Source organism: Triticum dicoccoides, chromosome 7B, assembly GCF_002162155.2.
Source record: "Triticum dicoccoides isolate Atlit2015 ecotype Zavitan chromosome 7B, WEW_v2.0, whole genome shotgun sequence".
NCBI lineage: Eukaryota > Viridiplantae > Streptophyta > Magnoliopsida > Poales > Poaceae > Triticum > Triticum dicoccoides.
The window spans coordinates 645,922,663-645,932,146 of record NC_041393.1 but is presented as its reverse complement, the minus strand read 5'-3'; the positions used below and the strand labels follow the sequence as shown (position 1 = coordinate 645,932,146).

The 9,484-nt window shown below is 45.9% G+C and overlaps 1 pseudogene; it reads left to right on the top strand.

Annotated features, from left to right (window-relative positions):
* Positions 1-3,274: 3,274 nt before the first annotated feature.
* Positions 3,275-8,716, top strand: LOC119338397 (annotated as a pseudogene).
* Positions 8,717-9,484: the final 768 nt, after the last annotated feature.

The following is a 9,484-nucleotide window of genomic DNA, read 5'->3' as shown; positions in this document are numbered from 1 at the left end:
TGTAGAGAAATATGTAGGTCATTCATTTTTTTTGTGTACTTAATTAATTAAGCAAGCAATTAGTCATGGCGAATCATTTTGAAAGCGCTTGTGGGCAAAAACAATCAACGGGCTCTCAGTTACATTGCAAAGCACCGAGCACCGCTTGCCAACATGGACAACGGCCACCATGCGCTCGCGACATGGGCGACCTAGCATTCATCAAGATGGATGAAGTCTATGCTCCGCGGGATGTCCACTCGATGACGGTGGCCGAAATGTTCGCGGGTGAGGACAACATGACACAACACTAGCTAGGTGGTTCATGCTATAGTAAAAAGGAAGAGTGTTCCAAAAACAAGAAGGAAAAAGAACTGAAGCCAAAGTGGTGCATGGTGTTGGAGAAAGTAAGAGTGTTCCAAATAATAAGAGAAAAAAAAGAAAGAAAGAGTATTCTAGGAAATAAGTAGGAACAAGAACTAAAGTTGCCGAGGAATGAGAAAGAAGAAGATGAGGCATCGATGATGAACACATTAATGTTGACGTGGTGCTGGTTGGTGCCAATTAAACGGATTGGCGAAGAGGCATGGAGTAGAAGACGTAGGGAAATATGAAGAAGAGAAGAACGACAATTATCCTTTCTAGCATATGTGGGATGGAGGTGGAGCTTATTGGTGACTAGGAAAGATCTCTGTAGTTATTTATTGTTTTTTGTCAATAGTATGTGTTAGTTTAACCCACTCTATTATATCGTAAACAAGAAAATTTCATCCTTACTGCAATGCATGGCGAAGATGAGTTGGCTGTCATCTGCTTTTAAAGAAGGTGGCACCAGTGAGAGAAAAAACGAGAAATGTCTTGCTACGGCGGAAAATCGGTCAAGAATGAGAGGTTCCGACAGAAAAAGGGAAGGTGCGTCATTGGATAGGGTTTTTGTGTTGAATCCGGATGTTACAGATACTAGAAGAACTCCCGTGCGTTGCAACGGGGCCACATTAACTTAAAAAGTTCAATATTACGACATTGGCGACCTTTTTTACCATCAAATCCTCACACACACACTCTCCCTCCCTCTTCCTCACTCTCTCCCCCCCTCTCCCGCTTCTCCTAGCCGCCTCAACATCATGTCATTACCAAACATGTAGTGGATGCCTAGTGGGACAAGGGTTAAGAAATAACATGAGGTGAAAAATACGATGGCTGTCAATTCCATAAGACGATCCAAGTAATTTGACAAAACAGATCGAGAGCATCTTGTATAATCTCAAAAAAGCAACTAAAAATATAAGAAATGAAGTGATGAAAATCATCCCCTGCTCTCATTTATGCTCGCTTTTGTAATGGGAGGCAAGGAATGGGGATACCGGGAGAAGAAAGGATCACATGGACGGCAAGCCTCCACCACCGGCAAGTGGGGTTGCTTCACATCCAATCTCCACGGCCGCCGCCTCCATGGGGACGAACTCCCATGTTCACAACCGGGCTCCCAATCGGCCGCTGCCTCGCCGACCTTGACGACGAAGTAGTCCCTCCCTTCGATCCCATTCGCAACGGAGGCAACACCCATCCCAGCGGACGGGTCCACGGTGAGATCCCTACTGGATTGTGGTCGGGCCTCCCCAAACCTCACCGCGGGACACATGAGAGGGTGCCGTTGCCATGGTCAGGCTTGGATGGGGAAAGGAGGCGACATAGCAGCAACGACGCCTTCGCCGGGATTGGTGGTGACGGCGGCGGCGAGCGAGCGGGAGGACGGCGGCGACGAGAGAGTAGGAGGGTGGTGGCGGCAGTCCATCGGCCACCGTGACGTGAGAGGAGGATGGGGATGGGGCCGCGATCTGGACGTATGGAGCGGTCGAGAGGAGGGGAAGCAGGCGGCTTGGTTTTTCCATCGTGCGGGGTTTGGGGGAGGTCAAACGAGAGGGCTTTTTTCGTGCGGGAGGCAGAGCAACGAGGGAGGATGTAGGGAGACAGAACGCGGTCGGTTGGCAGGAAAAGGAAAGCTACGCATTTTTTTAGGCAGTAGAGATGATTGATGATAAGAAAGGGAAAATCACATCAATATAAGGAAATATCCCATCAATACTTGATTGATTGCGATTTATTTTTTATATGGTAACTAATCTGATCATCAATACTTGATTGATTGCAATTTATTTTTATATGGTAACTAATCTGATGGGTTTATGTGGGTGGTGAAGCGAAAAGTCAGGCGGGAGGGAGACGAAATAAAACCAGCGAAATAAAACCAACGAAAGTGTTGAGGCAAAATAAAACCAGCGAAAAATAACCGACGGACTATTCACCAACTGCTCCATTAGGAGTAGAGATTAGGAGTAGAGATAAGGTTTTATTGTTTGGTAATGTGATATTATTACCTGCTTGTTTGTGACGTGCCTAGTTAGGAAAGTTTAAAAATTAGGATTTGGAATTGATTGTGATGAAACTAAACTTTATTGATTGGTAACGCGCTATCAGTTCCTGCCCGTTTATAACGTGTCTAGTTAGGAAACTTTGGAAAAATTAAGAAAGTTTTTATTCCAAGGATAAAAAATCAACGTGAGGAGATATGCTGATGGGATGTAAGACGAAAATAAACCAGACGAAAATAAACCATAGACGCAATTCTACCAACTCAGATATTAGGAGTAGAGATTGTGGATAGCCCGTAGCAACGCACGGGGGTTCTGCTAGTAACTCTAGCTACGCAACCCGCCTAACGAGAGCCATCGCGGTTTCAAATCGACCTCCCCCGCACGATCTGCCTCGCTGTCCAGCCCCAGTGTACTTTCAATCGCGGTGGTAAAAATCGGATCGTCCATTTTTCTGTACGCTTCTCAGTCTAGAGTGGATGACGGCTGGGCCAGGTTTGCGCAAGGGCCCGTCTCGCAGTGGCACCGTGTTTGGGTACCTATGTCCGTGTGGAAAGAAGCTCAGCGCCGATCATGGGTTGGCAGGCGATCGTGGAGGCGATCATGGGTTGGATGAACTTTTTTTACCGTTTTCTCTTGCGCCCAGCTGCGGCCCCTCTGCTTCAGGCGCGTCGGGCCCATGTGTCGGCCTCGTGGGTGCGTGCTGCTTCTGGTGCTGCTTGCTGGCATGGGCAACCCGCTTTGGCTCGCTGGGTAAAGAGGGGCTTCACCCTTTTCGTGTAGCTACGCGGGATCGTTTGCTTCGTGCAGCTGCTGGTGGTCCCTGCTCGCTCTTGGTCCCATCTGTCGGTTGCCTCGTATTTCTCTTGCGGTGAGCCTAGAAGTTACAGCGCCTGCTATTACTGCTGCTGACCGGGTCGTCCTCTCCTCGTCTGCCCTTCTCTCGCTCCTGCCTCGGCTCACGGTTCACTTCTCCCCTGCCCGCGCCTTCCTTTTCTTCATCGTCCGATGCCCATCGGCAGGCGACAAGGACGGGAATCAGCGCCGTCGTGGTGCAGTGGAGCTGCTGGGAAGAAGGAGGAGGGCGGCTGCATCCCGGGGGGTGCTGGTGGAGGGCGCACGCAGTCCATGGGGTGCGTGCACGGCAAGTGCTGCCTGCCGTGGGGCGACGGCGGAGGGCGGCGGGAAGGCGGTGGCGTGCCCGGCGGCCGCGGCGGCTCCACCCTCGGCCGCGCCGTGGTGCCGGGCGCGGGCCTGGGGCTGTAGTACGCCACGCTGACGGTGGACGGCCACTACCCGGACTCCCCGGGCCGGGCGTCGCAGGATGCGTACCTCGTGGTCACGCGCTTCGCGGGCGTCCCCGATCTCCACCTCTTCGCGGTCTTCGACGGCCACGGCGCCTGCGGAGCCGCCAGCTCCGGGTGCGCGTGGGACGGGCTCCCCCGCCTCCTCCTCCTCCTCGCGGCCGAGGATGCCGCCTCCTCGCGTCGGACCCCGCGGCGGTGTTCCGGGTGGCTATGGTCGGGGTCAACGAGGAGATGCACGCGGCGGCGGCCGTGGACGACTCCATGAGCGGGGCCACCGCCGTCACGGCGCTCATGGCCGGCGGCGCGCTCCATGTGGCCAACGTCGGGGACTCGCCCGCCATGGCCGGGGTCTGGCGCGACGGCCGCGTCGCCGCCGACGAGCTGTCGTGGGACCAGGCACCGTTCCGCGCCGACGAGCGTGCGCGCGTCATGTCTGTCGAGCAGGTGGAGGGCGTCCACGACCCCGAGGCCGAGGGCTTGCTCGCCTACGAGGGGTACCCCGCCCCGCGTCTGGGCCCGGCCCGCGATGGGCTCTACCCGGGCACGCCCTTCACGCACATTCTCGGCGACCTCGCCGCCGAGGGCGTCGGGGTCGACCCTGAGATCACCCCGGCCCACCTCTTCTTCGTCGTCACAAGCGATGGCGTGTTCGAGTTCCTCTCCAGCCAAGAAGTCGTCAACATGGTGATGATTTTCCCCCTGTTTAATTTCCTTGCCCCTTTGCGTTTGCTCAGCTGATACATTTGGAAGCTGGTGTCTTACCTACAGCATAAATAGACGGTGCAGAATGTCCGCCCAACCTTGCCGTATTTGGCTAAGCAGGTGCACACACTCTTGTCCTCTTCCTAATTTCTTTCCTCCTTTCAATGCCCTGCTCCTTCTCTGAACTTCTGATCTTTGCTTGTGTAGAATTTGTTCTCTACGCCTACAAGGTGTTTGATGAAAATCCCAGAAGGCTGGCAGGGGAGGATTGGTCTATGTAAGCCACGTGATTTCATTCTTCAAAATGTTAGTTCCAGTCAGTCATAACAAGATGATTTCGAGATTAATAAGAATCCCTGAGGTGAATAAAAGTATAAAGAAACAAGGAATATCCTGTCAAAACATTAGTTCCAGTCAATCATAACAAGAATCCATGAAGTAGATATTTGCTTCTATTTATGGGGCTCTCGACCCTACAGAATTCTTCATGATGATTTTACCCATAGATTAGCATTTGGTAACTTGATTTTCTTCCCTGTCGTATAAGACTATATGAGATATGAATTGTATATTTTATTTTGTCGTGAGGTTATTTTTAGGTTTGCTTATGTTCTCTTTTATCCTTTTCGAACGCGGATAGGAAAAGAAAACTGAAACATGTTCACTAAAATGCGTGCTTTGTAGTCTTTTGTTTTCATGTAGCGGTGTATTTGAGTGTACACTTACCTGACTTCATATACTACCGCATCTTTTGTTTATCGCTAGGCCTGTTGTCAGTACCAAATGTGCAAATGGTATTAACTTCATACATTGAGCTATGCCTGATAGTTATTGGTGTCATTTCCTCCTCCTGAAATCATCGTTTTCCTATTTGTAGGAGCTTTGATAAGGCTGCTCACCAATGAGCTGGACGTGTTTTTGTCCTGGGTACTTGCATGATGGAAGAAGAAATTGGGTATTCCTAAATGTGCTACTGCGGATCAAAGGTGAATTCATCCCATTTTCTTACTTCAATCTCAGGTTATGTGAGGAGGTGAGGATAATAATAATTGAATGAACATTGCTTGAGATCCACCTGACTCATCCCAAGTTTTTGGTAAGCTTGCCTCATGCTGTTTATATTTTGTGCTTGTGTGTAAACAGGTTGGCGGCTTAATTGACCCAGGTTTTGTAACATATCAATGGTGAGCGATGGCATAAACGGATCTGGTTGTTTTAGTTTTGCTAGACCATGATTGTTATTAAGCATGAATGTACAGTTATATTCTTTTATGGATGCAGTTTTTGGCAGTTTTGATTCCATTTGATGTATTACCTAAAATATTCTCATTACCTTGATCTTTTAATTCCATTTGAAGGCAGATTTGATTTTGTCTTGGGAGTAACAAGGAAGAAGGGTCAGTTTATGTTCTGGACTAATCACAAAAAAGGATGCCACTGAAAATATTTGACCTGATGTGAGGAAAAGGTTGGATCACTTCCTATTCTTTGCTTTCACTTAGTTGTACCGTTCTTTTACGGATGTAGTTTGGCAGTTTTGTTTCCATTTGATGTATTAACTAAAATTTGCTCATTACCTTGATCTTTTAATTCCATTTGAAGGCAGATTTGATTTTGTCTTGGGAGTAACAAGGAAGAAGGGTCAGTTTATGTTCTGGACTAATCACAAAAAAGGATGCCACTGAAAATATTTGACCTGATGTGAGGAAAAGGTTGGATCACTTCCGATTCTTTCCTTTCATTTACTTATCAATTTTTTGGAATGCTTCTAAAAGAAATCGTATTACTGCAAACTGTCACTGTCAGTTGTAAGAGTTTACATGGTTAGGTGATATGACCAGTTTGTTTTATAGTCTCAATTTGTTTGTGCATTAACTTACATCTGCTAATTTCTACTGACTTCCGCTTAATTTGATTTCTACTGTATAAGTAATGGCACTAAGATACAGTGCATGCAAAAATTCTCATGTTGTTGTATAATCATTATGGTACTTGTTGTGTTAGTTTGTGTATCTCTGTTAGTATTTTGTCGGTCGGCCATATTTATTTGCATTAGTTCTTCTGAACACAACCTTCCAGTTAGGTGATGCTTGCTATTTAGTTGCTTCAGTTCACTTGTGAAAATGATTGTGATTCTATTCATTTTCTTTCTTTTGTAGAGAGCATTTGTACTGGTGGGTTTGATTTGTTAATCCAGTGGGGTACAGCCTGGTGGAACCATGCAAATGGCGATCTTCGTTTCTCAGGTACAATTACTACATCATCTTAATTTGCTAATAGTTCCTACTATCTGTGTGGTCCATCATGCCTCCGACTTTACACAAATTTCAGGCTGTATTAGCGCTTAGCAAACTTCTTTGTGCCGCCGCCTGCGCTTTCCCCTTCCATCTCCGCCGCCTCGTCTCCTCCTCCTTCACCACCACCCCCTCCCCTGCCTCCGTACCCCAAGATGGAGGAGCTCCCCAAGGCCATTGTGTGGCTGCTGCTCAAGGACAAGCTCGCCCGGGTCACCGTGGCCGGGGCCGGCGAAGGTGTCATGAACAAGGACACCATGGCCGCCTTCACCGAAAGCGCCCGCATCTTCATCCACTGCCTCTCCTCCACGTACGTGCCTCCTGCCATTCATCTCCTTGTTCTCCTTTATTGCTTGAATATGGATTTTGATCCGTAAACAAGGTTTTCAGATTGGTTGATGCAAAAACTGCAACTGGAGGCCTTGTTGATTGGACCCAAATGACATCTCTAGGTGACTGTACACAAATGCGTCTTTAACTTTTACATCCATGTGGTTGCACAATTTAAAGATTTTGGCCTTTTTATGTGTTGTTGGTCTTTTTCAATGAGGTATTTATTTCTGCAGGTTTCAGAATTCATCGAAGATTGCAGGGTAACTAATTGCACCTTATGGAGAAGGAGCAGGCCGTGGAGGAGTGCAAGTAGCAGGGTAAGCTCCAAGGATAATCCTTTTTGCTTATTTGTTTGTACCTATTTATTTTTTGTATAGACATTCCTCTGTTCTCTAAAGACCAGATTTTGGACTAAACAGTTCCCGGTGACTGCAAATCTGGAATTGAAGATAGGGCAGATTGTATTGGTTCTGCTTGCTTGCAGAACTTGTGGTATGCTGGCCATGGAGTAGTCAGACCCTGCCAAGAAAGGTGAGCCCGACTTCTTCTGCAACTTTTCTACCACAGTACGGATCTAGCAAAAATATCCAGAAAGTTATGAGTTTTCTAATTCTAATGTAACTCATTTTTCCTTACTTGCTGATCTTGTTACTAATGTTGAAATTGCAGAGGAGCAGGAGATGAGGAGCACAACATTTAGTGTACAATGGTGCATGATGTGGCAGTTAGGATCAGGACACGAGGAACACGACACTGGGTGTACAAAAGATTAGTAGGAAGAATGTTAATCACAGTGTGTGAAAAGGTATACGGTAACCTTTAGCTTGAACAAATGTTCACTGCTTGGTTTATATTTGATTCCAATGCCTTTGCTTTAATATCATTGGTTTGTCCCAAGTTTATGTTCAGAGATTATGATTCAAATATTCTGTTCAGATTTCCTACAAACAAATAGTGTGATTATTGCCCAATTCTAGCTTCATCTACTATACCTTATAATTTATATATTAATTGTCGACAATTCTAATTTAGATCATGTCAATTCAAGGCAGCGAGTACTAGAAAGCATGGTCATGTTTTAGAGCATTTTTCTACTTTGTGCAAGAAATTTAATTTGATGGATATGCGACCTGTTTTCTCTTGATTATGTGTGGATGTTAATACACAATCATTTCTGTAGAAGGTAACTTGATTGACACACTTCTGTTATTTCTATGTGCAGAAAATGCGAGCTCGGCTGATGTATTGCGTACTATTTGGCTGAGTTGTTTTGTCCTAAAGATACAATTAAGCTGAAGAATTATTTTTGTATGGAAATTCACTATGGAAATCGAAACAATGGTACTCTGCACAACCGTTTACTTTCTTGCATCGGTTCTTCATTCTATAAGTGAAACCTTTTCTATTTGGTAAAATAAGAGTGAGCTCATGCTTGAACTTCCACCATGTATGTTAACACTTGGATACTGTATCAACCCAGTAATCCTCTGATCCTTCATTGTTTTCCCTTGCATTGCCTCCTTCAACTATTCAGCAGGACCTTTGAAAAGAATGATTTTTCGGTTATATAATTTATTATGATTTGTTTCGCCTTCGAGAGGTAGAATGTAAAGTAGACTGGTACTTCCATTCCGTTAGATATTTGATATAAGTGAATATATACCTTTCGGTAGGTGAATGTGCTCTCCATTAATATCACTCATATATTTGAGCTTCAGAGAAGGATATCTATGCCATTTTGTTTTTGTTTTTTGAACAAAAGAGTGTTGTATGTATATCGTTAAGAGGATGAAGCAGCAAAATTATCTACGCAATTTAGCAGGATATGGCTGATATGTACAGAGTGGCTGGTGTCACTACTATTTCTTTCGTTGTAAAACTGCAGTCTTAGAACGCTATGTATCATGAATGATCCATGTGTACCAATCTGCGCCTAAATATATTTATGTTCACTCTTTCTATACTTGCCTTACTCTCGCCCCTTGCGCCATCGGCGCAACGGGTCATCTAGTCAATATGAACAACCGAGGGATGTCGTCTCGCTGTTCCGCTTTACATTATGCATCGAAAGGAAACAAATGAAAACAAGCTTGGCTTGTGCTTCTGATTCTGCTCCTAGAGTCGAGGTTAAATTATCGTTTGGTTGCGGTGCTTCCATGTTCATCTTATTGTTTTTTTTACCTTCCCTTGTTAGTGATTTTTCAGAGGTTCTTGTTTTAAATGAGTTAAGTATTACTTTACTTTTGTTGCAAAACCTTGTGAATTGTGATGTTTGAGTGTTTGTTTGATATGTTGGGGGATTAAATGATTTGCCCCACTTTACAAGGGGTTAGATAATTTGCCCCACAGTTGTCTCCAAATGTCCAGTGGCCCTGGCCCCACTCGTCAGTTTGGCGGGGGAGGGGGGGGGGTGGCAAATTATCAAATTGAGAAGTAAAGTCTGGATTATGATTTAATTTCTCTTGATTTTTTTCATCTTTGTTATCTCTTCCAGCAA